The 21,137-nt window shown below is 38.4% G+C and overlaps 1 protein-coding gene across 2 annotated transcripts in view; it reads left to right on the top strand.

The window, feature by feature from the left end:
- FRYL (FRY like transcription coactivator) overlaps nucleotides 1-21,137 on the top strand; it is a 247,256-nt gene that overhangs the window by 22,495 nt on the left and 203,624 nt on the right. For both annotated transcript variants that reach the window (XM_057309789.1, XM_057309790.1), the window contains exon 2: nucleotides 14,992-15,167. The gene's annotated coding sequence lies outside the window, so the exon portion shown is untranslated. The remainder of the gene's footprint in view (nucleotides 1-14,991; nucleotides 15,168-21,137) is intronic.

Raw genomic sequence — 21,137 nt, 5'->3', positions numbered from 1 at the left:
TGTGTATTGTTTATTGTCTCCCACTGTTAGCGTGTAAGCTGCTGGAGGGCAGCATTCTTCACTGACATATTCTTCCTTGACCTCTCCCAGATGCCTGGGACAGTGCCTAACGCATAGTTGATGCTTAGTAATTTTATTTTTCATTTTATATTATTTTTTAAAGATTGATTTATTTGATAGAGAATGTGTATACACGAGAGTGGGGGGAGGGATAGAGGGAGAGAGAGAGTCCTCAAGCGGACTCCCTGCTGAGCACGAAGCTGGGGGGCGGCAGTGGCAGTGGGGCTCAGTCCCACAATCCTGAGATCATGACCTGAGCTGAAATCAAGAATCTAACTCCTACCGACTGAGCCACCTAGCTTCCCTGATGCTTAGTATTTTTAAGTAAGTGAGCACACCTTTTCAGAGGGCTTACTGTGTGCTGTTTTAACATAACATTAATTCATTTAATTTTCATGAAACCCTCTCAAAATAGGTACTTTTATTATCCCCCCACTTTTTTTTTTTTTTTTAAATGAGCGTGGAAACAGGTTAAGAAACTTACCTCATGTTGCATAACTTGTGAATGAATCCCCACAGGCTGTCTTTGGAGCATGGGCTTTTAACTGATACACTGCAGTTAAGCATCTTTCTGCATACAGAATTTTTTTTTTTTTTTTTTTTTTTTTTTTAGGTTTTATTTATTTGGGAGAAAGAACGAGAGAGAGCATGAGCAGGGGCAGCAGTAGGCAGAGGGAGAGGGTGAGGGAGAAGCAGGCTCCCCATGCAGGGCTGGATCCCAGGACCCTGGGATCATAACCTGAGCTGAAGGCAGGCATTTAACCAACAGAGCCACCCAGGCGCCCCTGCATACAGAATTTTTAACCTGCTTTTGGATTATTTGGTAAATTCCCCTTTGGGTTAGAAGTTATGAACGTTTTAATAGTCTTGACACATGTAGCCCAATTATTTTCCAGGATCTTGTCAACCATTTGGGAATGTATCTTAAAAAAAAAAAAAAAGGTTGGGGTGATTTAATTGACTTCCAGTTGTCTTCTTTTATCTAATAATGAACTCTTATGATGTTCCCTAGTATTTTTCTAGATACTTGGGTGACAACAAATTTTTTTTTTTTTTTATGCCTTTCGAAAGGAGCTGCATACACAGGATGGAAGTCATGGAAGTTTTCATAAATAATGGCAGTAGAACCTCCAGTATTAAATAGTGGGTGAATGTCTTGGTTTAACTTACACCTAAGAACTTGCCATTCTCAGTCTTATCTAGATCATGGCCCCCTTTAAGAATCTAATAACTCTGGACCTCTTACTAGAAAATGCTTATAAACACATACATTTTTTCATGCAACTTATTGTATTGTAAATTGATTTATCACAGGCCACAGAAAACCCATCTTTGCAAAGATTTCGATCTTGTTTTTGTGTAAAATTATTTGCTACAGCCAGGGGGGAAAAATCCAGATTTCTGATAAACTAAACTTTATTTTCAAAAGTTAATTTTGATGGAAAGACCAGTTTATGATAAGTTAAAATTCTGGCATTGTCTTTCATATACCTATATATTATTTTAAAAAATTTCCTAACAATTTTACTGTTTTGTTTTAACGGCGATCAAAGCTGAAAGCTGTTTTGTAAGATGTGTGGGGACAAGTGGAATCAGAGCCAGATCAGATAAGACGAGGTTTTTTTTTCCCATTAAAATTAAAAAAAATTTTTTTATAGACATTATTCTCTATAAAAACTTTTTTTTTTTTTAAATAGTTTTAGATTCACAGCAAAATTGAAAGTATGGAGATTTTCCCATATACCCCTGTTCCTACTCGTATGTCCTCTCCCTCATTATCAACATCCCCCGTGAGAGTGGTACATTTGTTATAATTGATGCACCCACATAGTCACATCATAATGACCCAGAGTCCCCAGTTTACATTAGGGTTCACTTTTGGTGTTGTGTATTCTATGGGTTTGGATAAATGTTTAATGATATGTATCCATCATTATCTCGTGCAGAATATTTTCATTGCCCTAAAATCCCCTGTGCTCTGCCTGTTCGTTCCTCTTCCTAAAACCCCTGGCAACCAGTGATCTTTTTACTGCCTCCATGGTTTTGCCTTTTCCACCGTGTCATACAGTTGAAATCATATGGTGTATGGCTTTTTCAGATTTGCTTCTCTCACTCAGCATTATATATTTAAGGCTCCTATTTCCTGGCTTGATAGCTCATTTCTTTTTCGTGCTGAATGATACTCCATTGTCTGGATGTACCAGTTTATCCATTCATCTACTCAAGAACATCTTAGTGGCTTCCACGTTTTGGCAGTTGTGAATAAAGCTGCCTTAAACATCTGAGTGCAGGTTTTTGTGTGGACATGTTTTCAAGTCCTGTAAATACCAAGGAGCACAATTGCTGGGTCATATGGTAAGGGTGTGCTTAGTTCTCTAAGAAACCTCCCAGCTGTCTTCCAAAGCAGTGGTTCCATTTTGCACTCCCACCTGCAGTGAGAGTCCTTGTCACTTCACATCCCTTCCAGCATTTGTCAATTGTTCCAGATTTTGGCCATTCTAGTAGAAGTCCGGCAACATCTCATTTTAATTTGCATTTCCCTGTTGACATATGATTTTGAGCGTCTTTTCATAGGCCTATTTGCAGTATGCATTTTTTTTGGTCAGGTGTTCGTTAAGGTCTTTGGCCCATTTCTTTATTTATTTGAGTGAGAGAGAGCAAGAGTACTTGTGTATGTGCCTGTGCAGAGAGGAAAGGGAGGGAGAGGGAGAGAGAATCTCCGTGTGGGGCTTGATCTCTTGAGATCATGATGTGAGCCAAAACCAAGCGTCTGACGCTTAATGGACTGAGCCAACCAGGTGCCCCTTTGGTCCATTTTTAAATCAGATTGTCTTGCTATTCAGTTTTAAGATTTCTTTGTATATTTTAGATAACAGTCCTTTAGTAGGTGTGTGTGTGTGTGTGTGTGTGTGTGTGTGTGTGTGGTAAATATTTTTTTCCCAGTCTGTGGCTTGTCTTCTCATTCACTTGACATTGTTTTTTGCACAGGTTTTTCATTTTAATTAAGTTATTATTTCTTTCATGGATTGTGCCTTTGGTATTTAAAAAGTCATTACCATACCCCAGGTCATCCAGGTTTTCTCTTTTGTTATTTTCTAGTTTTATAGTTTTGCATTTCACATTCAGGTGTATGATCCATTTTGAATTAGTTATTGTGAAGGGTGAAAGGTCTGTGTCTAGATTCCTTTTTTTTTTTTTCATGTGGATGTCCAGTTGTTTTAGCCCATTTGTGGAAAAGAACATCTTTGCTCCATTGTACTGCTTTTGTTCCTTTGTCAAAGATCAGTTTGGCTGTGTTTATGTGGGTCTGTTTCTACATTCTCTGTTCTGCTCCATTGATCTTCCCCAACATTATACTGTCTTGATTATCCTACGTTTATTTTAAGTCTTGAAGTTGGATACTGTCAGTCTTCTGACATTGTTCTTCTCCAGTATTTTGTTGGCTGTTCTGAGTCTTTGCCTCTCTGTATAAACTTTACTGAGATTTTGATTGGGATTAATTGAACCTGTGATTAAATTGGGAAGAACTGACAACTTGACAGTACTGGGTCTTCCTGTGCATTTATTTATTTTGTTTACCAGAATTTTGTCGTTTTCCTCATATTGATCTTGTACACATTATGTTAAATTTATACTTATACCTAAGTATTTCATTTTTGGGAGATGATAATGTAAATGGTATTATGTTTTTAATTTCAAATTCTGTTTGTTCATTGCTGCTACATAGGAACCCAGTTGGCTTTTATATATTAACCTTGTATCCTGCAACCTTGCTATAATTGCCTATTAGTTCTAGGGGTGTGTGTGCGTATTCTTTCGAGTTTTCTATTTGGTGATTAATCATGTTATCTGCAAACAAAGTTTTATTTTTTCCTTCCCAATCTGCATATAATTTATTTTCTTATTGCACAGCTAGGACTTCCAGTACAATGTTGGAAAGGAGTGTGAGAATGAACATCTTGCCTTGTTCCTGATCTTACTGGAGAAACTTAGTTTTTCACCATTAAGTATGATACTAGCTATAGTTTTTTTGTAGATAGTCTTTATCAAGTTGAAGAAGTTGCCCTCTGTTTGAATTTAATGAGAGTTTTTATCATGAATGGGTGTTGGATTTTGTCATATGCTTTTCCTGAATCCTTTGATACGGTCATGGGATTTTTCTTTTTTAGCCTGTTAATGTGATAGATTACATTAATTGATTTTTCAAATGTCTTTTGGTATTGCTGGTCTCATAGAAGGAGTTAGTTAGGAAGTATTCCCTCTGCTTCTAATCTCTGAAAGTTATTGTAGAGAATTATTATAGTTCTTCCATAAATGTTTGGGAGAATTCACTAGCGAACACATCTGGGCCTAGTGTTTTCAGTTTCAGAATAGTAGTTCAATTAATTATTGATTGAATTTTGAAAGGGCCACTCAGATTATATTTTCAAAGAATTAGTCCATTTCATCTAGGTTATTAAATTCGTGGGCATATACTTGTTCATAGTATTTCTTTATTCTTTTAATGTTCATGGAATCTGTAGTGATGTTCCCTCTCTCATTTTTGATATTAGTAATTTGTGTCCTCTTTCCTGTTTTTCATAGCCAGCTTTTGGTTTCATTGATTTTTCTCTTGATTTCATGTTTTCATTTCCATTGATTTTTTTTTTTTGCTCTAATTCTTATTATTTCTTTCCTTCTGATTACTTTGAATTTAATTTACTCTTCTTTTTCTAGTTTCCTAAAGTGGAAACCTAGATTGCTGATTTTAGATCTTCTTTTCTAATATATGCATTTACTACTATAAATTTCCATCTAAGCACTGCTTTGCTGCATCCCACAAATTTTAAGTATTTTCATTTTCATTCAGTTCAAAATATTAAAAAATTTTTTTTTGAGATTTCTTCATTGACCATGTATTATTTAGAAGTGTGTTCTTTAATCTCCCAAGTATTTTATGATTTTCCAGTTAGCCTTTCTTTCCTTTTTTCCCCCCCAAGACTTTATTTATTTATTTGAGAGAGTGAGCGAGAGAGAGCATGAGCAGGGGGAGGGGCAGAGGAAGAAGTAGTCTCCTTGCTGAGCCGGGAGCCCTAAGTGGGGCTGGACCCCAGGATCATGACCTGAGCTGAAGGCAGCTGCTTAACCAACTGGAGCCATTCAGGTGCCCCTCCAGTTATCTTTGTCATTGATTCCTGGTTGAATTCCACTGTGAACTGAGAATAGGCATTGCAGGATTTCTGTTCTTTTAAGTTCGTTAAGTTGTATTTTGTGGGCCAGAACGTGGTCTGTTTTGATGAATGTTCCATATAAGGTTGGGAAGAATGTGTATTCTGCTTTTGCTGAATGAAGTAGTCTAGGGATGTCAATTATATCCAGCCGATTGATGGCGTTGTAGAGTTCACTGATGTCCTTATTGATTTTCTGCCTGCTGATTCTGTTCATTTCTGGAAGAAGAGTGTTGATGTCTTCAACTGTAATAGATTCCTTTATTTCTCCTTGCAGTTTTATCAGTTTTTGCCTCATGTATTTTGATGTTCAATTGTTAGGTATATACACATTGAGGATTGTTAGGTCTTGGAGAATTGACCCTTTTGTCATTATGTAATGGGCCTCTTTATCCTTGATTGAAAGTCTGCTATGTATGAAAGTAATATAGCTGTTCCATTTTTATTTTGATTAGTGTTAGCATGGTATATCATTCTCCATGAAGTTGCTTTTTTTTTTTTTTTTTTTTTTTAAGTAGACTCCATGCCCAGTGTGGGGCTTGAGCTCATGACCCTGAGATCTAGAGTTGCGTGCTCCCCTGACTGAGCCAGCCAGGAGCCCCTCTATGCAGTTACTTTTAATCCATATGTGTCTTTACATTTAAAGTGGGTTTCTTGTAGACAGTCCACCTTGTTTTTTGATCTTCTGTGACAGTCTCTTAATTGGTGCATTTAGACAGTCGATGTGTTCAAATTGATTATTGCTGTAGTTGAATTAAAAACTATCATACTGTTTCCTAATTGTGGCCTTGTTTTTTGTTCTCTTTTGGAGTCTAATCTTTTTCTGCCTTTCATGGTTTTAATTTAAACATTTTATGATTCTGTTTTTCTCCTTTCTTTTTTTTTTTTTTTTTAAAGATTTTATTTATTTATTTAACACAGATAGAGACAGCCAGCGAGAGAGGGAACACAAGCAGGGGGAGTGGGAGAGGAAGAAGCAGGCTCATAGCAGAGGAGCCTGATGTGGGGCTGGATCCCACAACGCTGGGATCACGCCCTGAGCCGAAGGCAGATGCTTAACCGCTGTGCCACCCAGGCGCCCCTGTTTTTCTCCTTTCTTAGCATCTTAATTGTACTTCAAAAAATTGTTTTTAATCATTGCCCTAGAGTTTGCAGTATACATTTACAACAAATCCAAATCCGCTTTCAAATAAGACTATACTATTCCATGGGTAGTGCAGTTACCTTATAATAAAATAATCCTAGTTCCTCTCACCCTTCCCTTTTTTATCATTGCTGTTTTTCCTTTCATTTATATAAGCATACATACTTGAATACATTGTTGCTAGTACTTTGAACAAATTGTTGTTAGCTCAATTAAGAAAAAGTTTTAATTTTACCTTCCCTTACTCCTTCTTTGATGCTCTTCCTTTCTTCATGTACATTAAGAGGTCTGTTGGCAGCAAATTACCTTGCTTTTTGTTTGAGAAAGTTTTTATTTCTCCATTTCTAAAGGATGATTTTGCAGGGTACAGAATTCTAGATTTTTTTTTTCTGTCACATATCAAATATTTTACTTCACTCTTCTTGCTTTCATGGTTTCTGAGAAGTCAGATGTAGTTCTTATCTTTGCTTCTCCATAGGTAGGGTGTTTTCTCTCCTCCCCCCCTCCGCCCGTCTTCTTTTAGGACTTTTTATTTTCGATATTCTGCGTTTTGAGTGTGATATGCCTGGGTGAAGGTGGTTTTTTTTTTTTTTTTTTTTTTTTTTGGCATTTATCCCACTTGGTGGTCTCTGAGTTTCCTAGATCTATAGTTTGGTGTCTGACATTAATTTGGAAAAATTCTCAGCCATTACTCTTTCAAATATTTCTTCTGTGGGGTGCCTGGGTGGCTCACATCGATCGGTTAAGCATCTGCCTTGTCTTGGGTCACGATCCCCGGGTCCTGGGATGGAGCCCTGAATCGGACTCCCTGCTCAGCCGGGAGCCTACTTCTCCCTCTCCCTCTGCCTGCTGCTCTGCCCGCTTGTGCTCTCTCTCTGTCAAATACAATCTTTAAAAAAAAAGTTTCTTCTGTTTTTTTTTTCCTGGTATTCCTATTATGTATATGTGACATATTTTGTAGTTGTCCTACATTTCTAGGATATTCTATTTTTTTCCAGTCTTTTTTCTTTTCTTTTTTTTCTATTCTTTTTTTTTTTTTTTTTTAAAGATTTATTTTAGAGAGCAAGCAGGGGCAAAGGGAGAGGGAGAGAGAGTCTTTTTTTTTTTTTTTTTTTTTTAAAGATTTTATTTATTTATTTGACAGAGACAGCCAGCCAGTGAGAGAGGGAACACAAGCAGGGGGAGTGGGAGAGGAAGAAGCAGGCTCCTAGCAGAGGAGCCTGATGGGGTCTCGATCCCAGAACGCCGGGATCATGCCTTGAGCTGAAGGCAGACGCTTAACAACTGCGCCACCCAGGCACCCCGTGGGAGAGAGAGTCTTAAACAGACTTCTTGGGGTGCCTGGATGGCTCAGTCAGAGCACGTGACTCTTGATCTCAGGGTTGTAAGTTCGAGCCTCATGTTGGATGCAGAGATTACTTAAAAATTTTTTCTGTAAGTTCAAGTTTTCTTACCCTGGCACTGATCTCCTTGAAAGTTTCTTTTCCATTAAGTTGTGACTCTCTGTGTTTGTCTGTTTCTTCAGTTCTGGGAATAGTGATTTGCCCTATGACCTCATTTTTTAATACATCTAAGAAGAGTTGTTGCTTTTTCAGTTCATCTTTTCATTTTTTCTTAGGATGAAGTGGTAACTTCTATAAGTATTATTTGCCGAGGTGCAGTGCTGGGGGCGGTGAAGATTTGGGGGGATGTATTAAGAGCTGAGTTTGAGGTCCTATTTGGTACCCAAATGGATGGTTGAATTTTTGAGGTTCATGCTCAGGAGAGGGAATGGGGCTGGAGATACCATTTATATGCTGACAAATCCCAAATTTGAATATAAGGCCTTGAGACTGGATAAGTAAGGTCACTTAGAGGTAAATGTCAGTGGACAAGAGGGCGAAGACTGACCCTGTGCTCTTCAGTGTTCTGAGGTGGGAAAGAGGCAGTGGAATTGCCACTCACGAGGAAGAAGAAGAAAACCAGCAGTGTGGCATTTTGCAATCCAAGTGAAGAAGGCCTTTCAAAAAGGAGGGAGAGAAATGCTGCTGTAGAGTCAACTCAGATGAGGCCTGATCTTGACCTTTAGATTTCATGAGGTGTGGAGGTCATTAGTGACATTGACAAGGGGTCCTATGGAGTGGAAGGTAGAAAGCTGTGGCGTAGATAGAAGAGAAAATAGGACAAAGAAAGGAAGTGAGTGAAATACTGCATAGAGGCAACTGTGTGGGTGACTTTTATTATAAAAGGGAGCAGAGAGATGCTGTAGTCACTGACGAGGGTTCTGTGGTCAAGGGAGGTATGTTCTGGTCACCAGTTCCAGTATTGTGAGTATGTGGGGTTTTCCCACACCACCAAGCAATTCTTAGACACCCGCTGGGTATCCCACAATTCATCTCAATTCTGACAGTACCTGGAGATATCATCAGATCCTACAGTTTAAGGGCTGAATCCTATAAGACCATCTCCACCCCACTCTGCCCCTAACCCCCACAGACACACTTCAGATGCCAGTCCAGGTTATCAACCTGTGCTCCTGATCTATTGGCTATAGATTAAAGGTTCCGGCAAATTCCTCCTAAGGGTCAATTCATTTGCTGGAGTGGCTCACAGAACTCGAAGAAACATTTTACCTCCTAGGTTACTAATTTATTATAAAACTCAGGAACAGCCAGATGGAAGAGTTGCAGAGGACCAGGTATGGGGAAGGGGTGCAGGATGCGCTTTCCCCATATCTGCACGTATGCAACACAGAAGGTCTCCAGACCCCATCCTTTTGTGTTTGTATGAAGGTTTCATGACACCAGCATGACGATTATATCCTTGGCCATTGGTGATTGATTCAACCTCCAGCCTCCCCACTGACACCACGTGAGGGGTGGGGTGACACCGAAAGTTCCAGCCCTCTAATCACATGGTTGGTTCTCCTGGCAACTAGTTCTGATCCTTGGGTGTGGTCCAAAAGTCACCTCATTAACAACCAAAGACACCTTTAAGGCTGTCATCATGTAGGAAATTGTAAGGGTTTTAGGAGTTCTGTGCCAGAAATGGGACAAAGACCAAATATATATTTCTTATTACAAATCACAAGGTTGTTGGAGGGCTCTTTTTTCCCTTCCCTTAAGGTGAGGATCATCATAGAATGTTTGTATGCTGATGGGCATGGTCCTTTGGGAGGGGAGAAAAAAGATGTAGATTTTTGACAGCTTGAAACCAATATTCTGTTCTAAAAATGGCTTGGAGATGGTTGGTGTTAGGTTGAGTTTTCTCTACCCCACCCTCTTTAGGGAACCTTTATAATTTAATTTTCTTTTTGGCTTGTTTAATCTCATTGTGTATCTTGATAGATTTTTATCTTTCACATTTCTGGTAAATAGTGATTATTAGGAAGTTGAACCAATTGTTTATAAAAAAATGTAAAAGACATTTAGCGGGGAATGTGTTTCCTAAGACCCATTGTTTACCACAAAAAGGAAACCACTGACTTCGTATTACATCAGTGAAGATAAAATTATTTTGTGAACACAGTACTTCTTTTATGAGTAACATTTTCATACTGTGCTCAAAAGAAATTATTTTATGAAAACAATAAGTTAATGGGAATTGTAGGCTTTGTTACAAGTAGGGATTTATTTAGGGAGAGCACTTAAAAAAATCAGATTTCGCTTTATAACATTTTAAATTCTTCTAATTGTGGAGAAATTTGCTATAATTTAAATTATGAAAAAATAGTTTAAGCAGCTTAAAAGTTAGGTATTTCATTCTTAATTTCTTGAAATGTAATAAAAGTTTTAACTAATTTGAGAGAAAAATATAGCAATACAGGATGGTAGGAATATTTACTTTCATTTTGAAGTAGAAGAAGGAAATCAAATTACTGTAAATATCGTTAATATTATAGTGAGAATATATTTAAGGTGTAAGTAGAACATACATCGTAGCCTTGTATCTCCCCTTCTGTTGTAAATTCATGCTAAGTAGGAAAGTCCTCAGGTAAAGTTTGATAGAAACAACCAAATTTATAGAATATAGGGATGTTATGCTAGATTTGGGGTCATTGAAGACAAGCCTCCTTGGACTTTGCAGTTGGAATTTTATCCTCTCCCCCTGCCCTCCCCTGCCTCCCACCTCCCATCCTTGCTGGGCAGAAATATCTAAATATATCTTTGGCAGTAATAAAGGCTCCCAATTTCTTTTTTTTTTTTTTTTAAAGATTTTATTTATTTATGTGACAGAGAGACAGCCAGCGAGAGAGGGAACACAGCAGGGGGAGTGGGAGAGGAAGAAGCAGGCTCCCAGCAGAGGAGCCCGATGTGGGACTCGATCCCGGAACGCCGGGATCACGCCCTGAGCCGAAGGCAGACGCTTTAACGACTGCACTACCCAGGCGCCCAGGCTCCCAATTTCTGATCTAAGAAATTTACCTGTGGAAAAGCATCTCAGAAAAGCCAGAGACTGTAAGATGATTAGATTTTAAACTATGTTGTATAATAGACACAACTTTGTTATATAAATGTGACCCTTGCGCTAGTATAATGATTTCCAGCTTTATTTGGTCTACATATAATGTGCACATAAGGAGATAAATGTGTATTTGGATATATGTCAGATAGTGATAAGTTCTATGATAAAAACAAAGTGGAAATAGGAAAGTAGCATAGGAGGCCTACCTAATACTTCATGAGAATAATAATAACCCTACCTCCTCGGGGTCCTGTGGACTTAATTGTCTGTGAAATGCACCTAGCAGAATGCCTGGTATCATACCAGATTATCCACTATGTGTTATTTTCCTTTTCCCTTTTTGTGGTTTGTGTCCTCTAATTCTCCAGGGTACAGAGTATGTGTAAACCATGAGTTTAAACTAGAATGTGTTTAAAACATGTCCTTTGTGTGGTTTCGATGTTCTCGTTGAAAAAGTGAATGATAAAATGAATGAACCTTGAGGATATCATGCTTAGTCACAAAGGACAAATCCTGTGTGGTCCCACTCTCATGAGGTCCTCAGAGTAGTCAGACTCCTAGACAGAAAGTAGAATGTTTGTTACCAGGGGCTGGGGAGAGGAGGGAGTGGGGAGTTCGTGTTTAATGGTCACAGAGGTTCAATTTTGCACGATGGGAAGAATTCTGGAGGTGGACGGATGGTGGTGATGCTTGTGCGACAGTGTGAATGTACTTAATGTTACTGAACTGTATACTTAAAAATGGTTAAGATGGTAAATTATAGGTTATGTGTATTTTACCACAGTTGTTTAAAAATCATAAATGATAAAACTACTGTTTTTGATAAGCCTTGCCTTCCTTTCCTATTTTTGGTAGATATTACTGAATCAAGTTGTCCCCCCCTTTTTATTAAGATATAATTGACATGCAGCACTATGTAAGTTTAAGGTATACAGCATAATGACTTGACATATTGTGAAATGATTACGAATCAAGTTGCTCTTGACTAAATCATGAAGTAGTGGGTTGCTGTTCTTACATCACGAATCTGTATGAGATTCCCATCCATTGAAAACTATTGATTATCAGAAATTTTCATCATCTTAACTTTTGGAGGTATCAAACCTTAAACTGTTGCTTTTGGAGCAAAGAGTGTAGTATGGCTGGAAAATACATTTTTTTGTTGGTCAGTTTAAAAAATATTTATAGAGCACTTACTCCGTTGAGTGAATAACAGTAACAGCATTTGTTGAGTGACATATGCTGGCTTAGTTTATACTTAATGATACTTACAATACTTGCAGCACTTTATGATCTTTATAAAATAGTCCTTGAAGGTGTGACAGTTGAGAAATCCAATGCTCAAGTTGGATAAGTGATTTCTACTCGGAAAATGATTTTAGAGGAATTTCAGTGCATAGAAACTAAGAGTGGACATTCCAGATGGAAAAAAGATGTGGGTGTAGGAATGGGATATGTTTGCACAGAGCAGAGTTCAGCCTGACTGTAGTCTAGAGAATATTAGGGAGATATGCTAAAGTTGAGTTTCTACCATTAGGATCTTGACTTTGAGGCAGATGAATTTCTGGACTTACTATTCTGTAGGAATTAGGAGTACCACTATGTGTTACCAAGCCAGAGAATTTTGTGATCACAGTTGTGCATTCGGCAGCTACCTCTGAGGTGCATTGGAGTAGTGAGAGAGGGGAGGTCAGATACAAGTTAGAATGGGCACTTAGAATTCTTTTGAAGTCGTTAGGAAGAGTATTTTAGTAATTAGTATTGGAGTCAGAGTGCAAGTGACTGGAAATTGAGGATGAGTGGAGAGGTGAGAAAGGAGAGGCACAAATGTGTGGTAAGAGGAAATCAAGAGGAGTCTATGGTGCATCAATGTCAGTGAGAAATTTTTTTGGCTTAATGGTCATCTGAATACACAGGTCAGATGTAAGTATAACTGAAGAGGGAGGATTTGGAGAACCTAAGAGCATAGGAAGAGGGATATCAGTACCTTAGACTGAATTTGAAGCGTTTACATTGGGCATCCTCTTTCTGTTTAAGAGACAAGTTTTCTGTAGAGTTCAGGACTATGGTGGGCCTGGTAGCTTAAAGGGTAGAAACGTTTCAGCGTCTTTAAGATTGAACTCAGTAGGGTCAACCATCACTCTTTAGAGCATGACACAGAATGGTAGAAATAGTGTGTACTTTGTCAGTCTTTTATACAAACTACTTTTATAGAGTAGACTTTCTGTCTCCTACAATATTGGTTGTATAATCAACCAGTAGTTGGGTTGCTTACACAGAAAATTTGTTTAGAATGAGGAATCATAAGAAAGATATGTACCTTAAATATTTTATAATTGAAAAGAATAAAATGCTTATACATCATCAATCAGTTATATAGCTCAGGCCTTCTTTTTAGGATATTTTTTAAGGGACTTGGTTTTTTCAAATCATACAGCTTAATTTTCAGAGAAAGCATTTTTTTGCACTCATATTTTTGATGTAATAGTTAATAAATTACATAATTATCACAAATACAATTGGCATAAACAGATTTTGGGACAAATATAGTTTACTCTTGGTAGGCATGCAACTCAATTGTTAGGGGAAAAAAATAAGATGGCGTAACACAGAGAATTCCCTGCCCTCCCCAAGAGGAAATTGAAACTTGAAAGTTCTGGTTCATTTATGGTTTAGGATTAGCAAGAGTCTCGTTTTATCCTGAATCCAATGCCTTTCCTGTTATATAGTGTTGCAAAGTGATAAGGAATAATATGGGAAATGTTCGTTAGTGGTGAAGAAGTTACAGACTATATATGTATATTTTTAAGATAGCAGCTTCATTAAGATAAAATTCACATACCATGCAAATCACTGAAGTGTACAGTATTCACAAAATTGTGCAGCCGTCACCACAATTGATTTTAGAACATTTTCATCATCCCCAAAAGAAGCACTCTACCCATTAGCAGTCACTCCTCATCTCCCCCCACCCCCGCCGTAGTCAGCCACTAATCTATTTTCTCTGTAGATCTGTCTATTCTAGGCATTTCATATAAATAGAATCATGTAATATGTGGCCTGTGTGGCCTTTTGTGATTAGTTTCTTTCACTTAGCATGTTCCTAAGATTCATCTATGCTGTAGCGTGTATCAGTACTTCCATTCCCTTTTTGGGGCAGAAATACTCCATTGGATGGGATATACCACATTTTATTTGTCCATCAGTTGATGACATTTGTGTTGTTTCTGCCTTTTGGTTATTACAGATAACCCCAGTATCAACAATTATATACATATTTTTGTATGCATGTATTTTATCATTTCTCTTGGTATATACCCAGGAGTGGAATTGCCAGGTCATGTGTAACTTGGGTTGTTTCTAGTATTTCACTTTTACAAATAATCCCAGAGCAGTCTTGCTGCACACTTGATTTTGTGATTGTACAAGTGTATCTGTAAGAGAATATCCCAGAAAGAGGATTGTTGGGTCACAGGATAAATTCATTCTTAATTTGTAGGTATTGACATTACCACCCGCAATGGAAAGTGCTTATTTCTTAGGGTACTTTGGGGCATCCCTTTTGAAATAAAGGTAGTTCTAGGGTCATTACCCCAAGTCCCATAAGGTATATGTCCTCAGGTACTAGGGAAGCACTCTTAATGATGGTTGCTCTTATGTCATTAAGAAACAGTTAATTATGTTTGGATGATAAGGAAATTTATAATACATTGGAGAGAACTGTTATGGGTGGCAAAAAAATCTTTAATTTAGAACCTTCAAAAGACTAATTCTCATTTTCTTTTTTTCTCTCTCCAGATAGAGTCTTTCCCTTTGTAGCTGAGATTTTTATATCAGAAAGTTCTTCTTGGGGGTGCCTGGGTGGCTCAGTTGGTTAAGCGTCTGCCTTTGGCTCAGGTCATGATCCCAGGGTCCTGGGTTTGAGCAGCTCTGCCTGCTTGTTCTTTCTTTGTCAAATAAATAAGTAAAATCTTTAAAAAAAAAAAAAAGTTCTTGTCTAGAGTCTCAATTATAAAAACTAATTTCAATAATAATTATTCTATGAAATCCGCTAAAATGTTACAAATTCTGTTTTAAACATGGGTATTACTATAACCAACCATATTTCTTTCTTGTCTCTCATTTTTTGTCTTCCAGCCTTTAACATTCCATATTCTGCTTTGTACATGGTGAATCACTACTGCTTTGCACCAGTGTGCCCACTTGCGTGCCTATAAAGTACAAGCTCCAGATTGAAAAAGCTTCTAGATGGATCCTTTCCAAAATTGGTGTCTTTTCTACAAACTCTGTGCCTCAACAACCTGTTCTAAGTGGTAAGGATATGTACTTCTTATTTTTTCTACTTATTTATTATTTTAAAGATTTTATTTATTTGAGAGAGAGCACTAGGGGGAGGAGGGGCAGAGAGAGAGGGACAAGCAGACTCCCCACTGAGTGACAAGCCTGATGTGGGACTCCATCCCCAGACCCTGAGATCACGACCTGAGCTGAAACCAAGAGCCAGACACTCAGTGGACTGAACCACCCGGGTGCCCCAAGGATATGTACTTTTTAACAGAATAATAGAAATTTGTGAAAACAATTTTTTTTGGGGGGGGATTGCCTTCCCCTTGATTATGCCTTTTCTTCTTACAGATGAGTAATACGTATACTTTTTTTTTTTTTTTAAATCACATCTAAAAATAGCAGTAACATCAGGTTTTTGGGGACGCCTGGGTGGCTCAGTCGTTAAGCGTCTGCCTTTGGCCCAGGGCATAATCCCAGGGTCCTGGGATCGAGCCCCACATCAGGCTCCCTGCTCTGCTGGGAAGGCTGCTTCTTCCTCTCCCCCTCCCCCTGCTTGTGTTCCCTCTCTGGCTGTCTCTCTCTCTCTCTGTCAAATAAATAAATAAAATCTTAAAAAAAAAAAATCAGGTTTTCGGAGGCTTCAAAACATTCTTTCCATATGAGATTCTAGGTCCAGTATAATATCTGATATTTATAAAGAATAAATACAAAAATATCTGAACAACTGTGTGTGTATATCATATATTCCATATGTACTCCATAATCTCTTGAGGTAGTTCATCCTGTTATTGTCTTTTCCTGTCTATTTGAGTACGTTGAGTCCGTTGGGTCAAGAACATCGTCTTACTTCCTATTGATATACATTATGTAGTTGCATATTTATGGAGATGAAAAGAGAGGTGTGTGATGCCAACTCTTCCTTTTTTAGCCTGGCACTATGTGTGCCTTTTCATATCCTAACAGTTTTTGGAAGCATAGATGCTAGTTAGCCAACATGTTTTTTGAACATCCCTGAGATTTACTCAATACATTTTTGGCCGGGGTGGGGGTAGGATGGGGCAGAGGCATAAAACTGAGCAGAACCAGTTGCTGATATAGGAGACGTTTAAAGAAAATTATTGAGGGAGGCCCATTTTGAGTGTTAGTCAGCAAATATTTACGAAATGCCTGCTATTGATGCATGGAAATATATAATGACATTTAGCATTGTAGAGAAGTCAGTCACTAAATGGAACCATGGTGTTAGAGGAGGATGCAAGGTAGGGAGGTTGAGGGAAGAATGGGGTACATTTTAGCCCTCATTCTAATCATTAATTGCATAGTGTTCTTGAGTGCAAGTTAATTAGCCTTAGTAGACCTCAGTTTTCTCATCTATGAAATGAGTGAATTAAACTAAATGATTTATAAGGTGTTTTGGTGCTGTCATACCTCTGTGAAAATTATTTCATCTATTATGATTGTAATGAACAAATTGGTAGATTGTTGGTTTTTTGAGGATACCTTTCTTCTGTAACCCCTTTGATAGATTTTGAGACTATATTTTTTGAATTACAGGGTTACAATAAGGCTTCCACTAACAGAACATTTTTTGACTAATCATTTTGTTTTGAAGTTGATATTTTTATTTCTCTCCACATTTTTATTCTCCTATTGACCCCTAGAATTATTTGACTCCAGTATTCCCTTTCTGTCTCTTGAATCATGCTGGTGGCTCTCACCATGCTTCTTTGACCTGCCTAGCCCCCATCATTTTCACCTTACTAGTTTTCCAGGATCACTGCATCTTAGACCAGAGCTTCTCGTCCTGGGCTCCTTACACATACAGATACCTTTTGAAATAAGCTTGGGAGAGGCTGTGATTCTTTGGCAGGTAGCTGAAACCAATTAGTTAACCCGCATTCACCAGGACTGGAGCCCCAGAGTTCTCTGTGCTGCTCACACCCCACCCCTTCTTACCTTAGGTCTCACCATCACCTGGAACACTTCTATTTCTGAGGTTTTGGAAGGTTTCCTGTCATGATCATTACCCTCTGTCACATCCCACTTCTCAAATCTGTTCTTAGTCTTTATTATGACTTGCAGTTTCTTGGCTTTTTTTTTTTTTTTTTTTCCCCTAACCGACTGAGCTATTTCCTAGCCTCATTAGCTTTCCTCTTACCCAAACTCCATTATCATTCTTGCATCTTATATTCTCTTTCCTTTTTAAAATTCTGAGGAACTGCCTTACCAAATCTCAAACCTTAAGTTCATTTGCCATATATATCCTTTTCCCCCTAGTTCTTGGGGCTTGATATAGTTGGAAAAGGACACATGACTAAGTTTGGATCTCCTCAGCAATCATTTACTTGATCTCTGAACTGGTTCTTTTCAAAGTTGGCTTCTTACTATTCTTTTTGAAAGATCCACACCTTCTCACAGTCCAGTTGCCTTTTTGGGGTGATCTGGCATATTTCCCTGACCTATTCTTCTTTTTACTTCAGATTTTTTTCTATCTGAATAAGAAATGTTTTGCCTTATTTTTAATTTTTATTATGGAAAAATTTAAATGTATATAAAAGTAAACAGATTAGTGTAATGAATCCTCTTTTAGTCATCACTTAGGTTTAATAATTATCAAATCATGGCCAAATTATTTGTCTGTCTCCCATCGACTTCTCTTCCACTCCTGTATCATTTTAAAGCAAATCCTAGACATCATATAATTTATTTGTATTTCAGTATGTATTCTTAAAGTAGCAGACCTTCTTTTAAAAAATACAACCATAATACTGTTATCACCTTTAAAAACAACAACAACAACCCCAATGCAGTCGAATATCCAGTTGGTGGTAATTTTGATTTTTTTTTTTTTAAAGATTTTATTTATTTATTCGATTTTTGTTTTTGTTTTTTTTTTTTTTGTTTTTTGTTTTTTGTTTAAAGATTTTATTTATTTATTTGACAGGGACAGCCAGCCAGAGAGGGAACAAAAGCAGGGGGAGTGGGAGAGGAAGAAGCAGGCTCATAGCGGAAGAGCCTGATGTGGGGCTCGATCCGTAACGCCGGGATCACGCCCTGAGCTGAAGGCAGACGCTTAACCGCTGTGCCACCCAGGCGCCCCTTTTCATACATTTTTGAAGCAGCTGACTTAAGCAGAGAAAGACAATCATCATATGGTTTCACGCATATGTGGAACATAAGCAATAGCATGGAGGACCATAGGGGAAGGGAGGGAAATCCGAAGGAGGAGAAATCAGAGAGGTAGACGAACCATGAGAGACTCTGGACCCTGGGAAACAGACTGGGGGTTTCAGAGGGGAGGTGGGTGGGGAGACGGGGTAACAGGGTGATGGATATTAAGGAGGGCACGTGTGGTGATGAGCACTGGGTGTTATACGTAACTAATGGATCATCGAACACTACATCAGAAACTAATGATGTACTATACAGTGGCTAACTGAACATAATCAAAAAATAAAGCATTGACTTGAGTCAGCATCTAGATAAGCGCTCCCTTCGTTGCAATTTGTTAATTTTTCTAAGTTTCCCCCTCCCCCCTTGTCCTTAAAATTTATTTGTTGAACACACTGGGTCTTTGTCCTGTCGATGTGTTTGCTCCCGATTAGATTCCTGGGAAGTGATTGAACATACTCCTCTGTGCTTCGTCTTTCTTGTTAATCGGTAGTTGGATCTAGAGACTTGCTCAGATCCAGGTTCCCTTTCTTCTGGCAAGTCTGTGTTTTGACTGATGCACACGGCTTTTAATTCTCCCTCTTCTAATGTTGATCGGTTGCCATTGGTGCTCAATGCTTTAGATCAGGGAATGGCAAACTTTCTCTGTAAGGGGCCTGCTAGTGTATATTCTAGGCACTGTGGGCCATCTGGTTTCCTCTGACGCAACTACTAGACTCTGCCCTGGTAAGGGGAAAGCAGCCATAGCCAAAATGTAAATGAATGGGCGTGGCTGTGTTCTAATAAAACTTTATTTACAAAAACAGGTGATGGACTTCCTGCTGTCGGTTTATTAAATAATTACGGGTTGCAAGATAGTGATGTTTTAATGCTATAGCTTTATTCATTTATCATGTGAAATCTTCCATAAGGAGGAACTGTTCCTCATGTACTATTTGTTACCTGGTTGTACAGTTTGTATAGGAAAGGTTGGAGAAAAGCTTGATAGTTTCCCCTGGTTTACCAGTTTCATAACAATGAGTTGGTTATATTGGCCTTCTCCAACAGTGATCAGTTAGGGTTGCCCTTTCTCCCCTAGGCTCATTATGGACTCTTAGATTTAAACATAATGGATTATTTTTATTGATGTTTAGATTATTTAAACTTTGGTCAGTGGGAGCCTTTTAAAGTTGCTTACAGAGTTATATTGACATGACTTTAGTAGTTTTTGATAGCTTCTTGATTATCTGGTATGACGAGGAGTTCCAGGCACATCATGTACATTTCCTCCCTACACCTGGTATCCCTGGACCCAAAGGACCCCTGATTCCTTTACTGGGTAATAGGATTTCAAGACTATAGGGCTCTAGGGGTTCTCATTTCTAATGGATTGATCATTGTTTCTAGGTATTTTCAGGAGTCAAAATTAGGGGACAGATTTTTTTTTAAGATGGAAAACATGAGTTCATACTGATACTTCCAGTTCTGTTTCAGCTCTCTAAGAGTTTTACTCAATCTTTATTTTACATCTGCCTTTTTCTCAGCTCAGAATCCTGATTCTCAGTCCTCATTTTGAGTACCCTGTGTGTTATACACATGGCCGTCTTAGAATAGCAGTACCAGTGTTAAAGCTTTGTCTCTGCCTTCTTTTGCTCAACCTTGTCTGTGAGATTTACCCAAGTTGTGTGAAATAGTAGTGTTTTCATAGCGGTGTAGTATTCCATTGTGTGAAATGCCACAGTTTCTTTATTCTCCAGTTGATGGATATTTGAGTTGCTTCTAGTTTGGGATACTTACGAATAAAGTTGCTGTGAACATTCTTGTACGTGTCTTTTGGTGAACATAGGTGCTTTTTTTCTCGGATATGTACCCAACAATGGAATTTGTAATTCTTTTTTGATGTAGGGCACATTCCCTTAGGAATGTTTAGTCCAAGTACTGTGTGTGTGTTCTCTGTCACCCCAGAACTTAGTGGCTTAACACAGGGCATCTTAGCTCAGTTGCTGTGGGTCATTTTCTGTAGGGTGCCTCCAGCTCAGGGTCTCTCAGAAAGCTGCAATCTTGGTGTCGGCTGGGGCTGCATTCATCCCAGGACTCATTTGGAGGGGGCATGAAGGTGCCCTTGGGGGTGCTTTTAAGCACAGTCAAGTGACTATTGGCAGGTCTCAAATCCTTTCTCGCTGTTGGCCAGAAGCTAGTTCCTTGGGCTTCTCCCCTTAACAACATGGCAGCTGGTTGTTACGTTGGAGCAAGGGAGAAAGAGTGTCCAAAATGGAAGCCGTGGCCTTTTCAAAACCTGTTCTTAGAGTGACAACTTGTCACATATGCTGCATTCTTTAAAAAAAATTTGTGTTAAAAAAAATATATGTAATATATAACATGAAATATACCATGTTAACCATTTTCGAGTATATAACTCATTTGCATTAAGTACATGCACATTTTTGTATAATCACCACCACCATCCATCTCCAGAACTTTTTCTGTCTTTCTCAACCAAAACTCTAAACCCATTAAATATTACTAACTCCCCGTGTCCCTCTTGCCCCAGCCCCTGGCAACCAGTGTTCTATTTTCTGTCTCTGAATTTGACTGCTCTGGGTCCTTCATAAGTGGAATCGTATGGTATTGGGCCTTTTGTGACTTATTTCACTGTAGCAGAATGTCTTCAAGGTTTCATCCATGTGCATGTGTCAGAATTTAATTCCTTCTTTTAGGCTGAATAACATTCCATTGTATGTATATACTGTGTTTTATTTATCTATGCATTTTTTGACGGACATTTGTTTCCTCCTTTTGGCTATTGTGAATAAATGCTGCTGTAAACATGGGTGTCCTGCTGCATT

Source organism: Ursus arctos, unplaced genomic scaffold (assembly GCF_023065955.2).
Source record: "Ursus arctos isolate Adak ecotype North America unplaced genomic scaffold, UrsArc2.0 scaffold_9, whole genome shotgun sequence".
NCBI lineage: Eukaryota > Metazoa > Chordata > Mammalia > Carnivora > Ursidae > Ursus > Ursus arctos.
The sequence above is the reverse complement of the archived record's forward strand: the minus strand, read 5'-3'. Positions and strand labels throughout refer to the sequence as shown.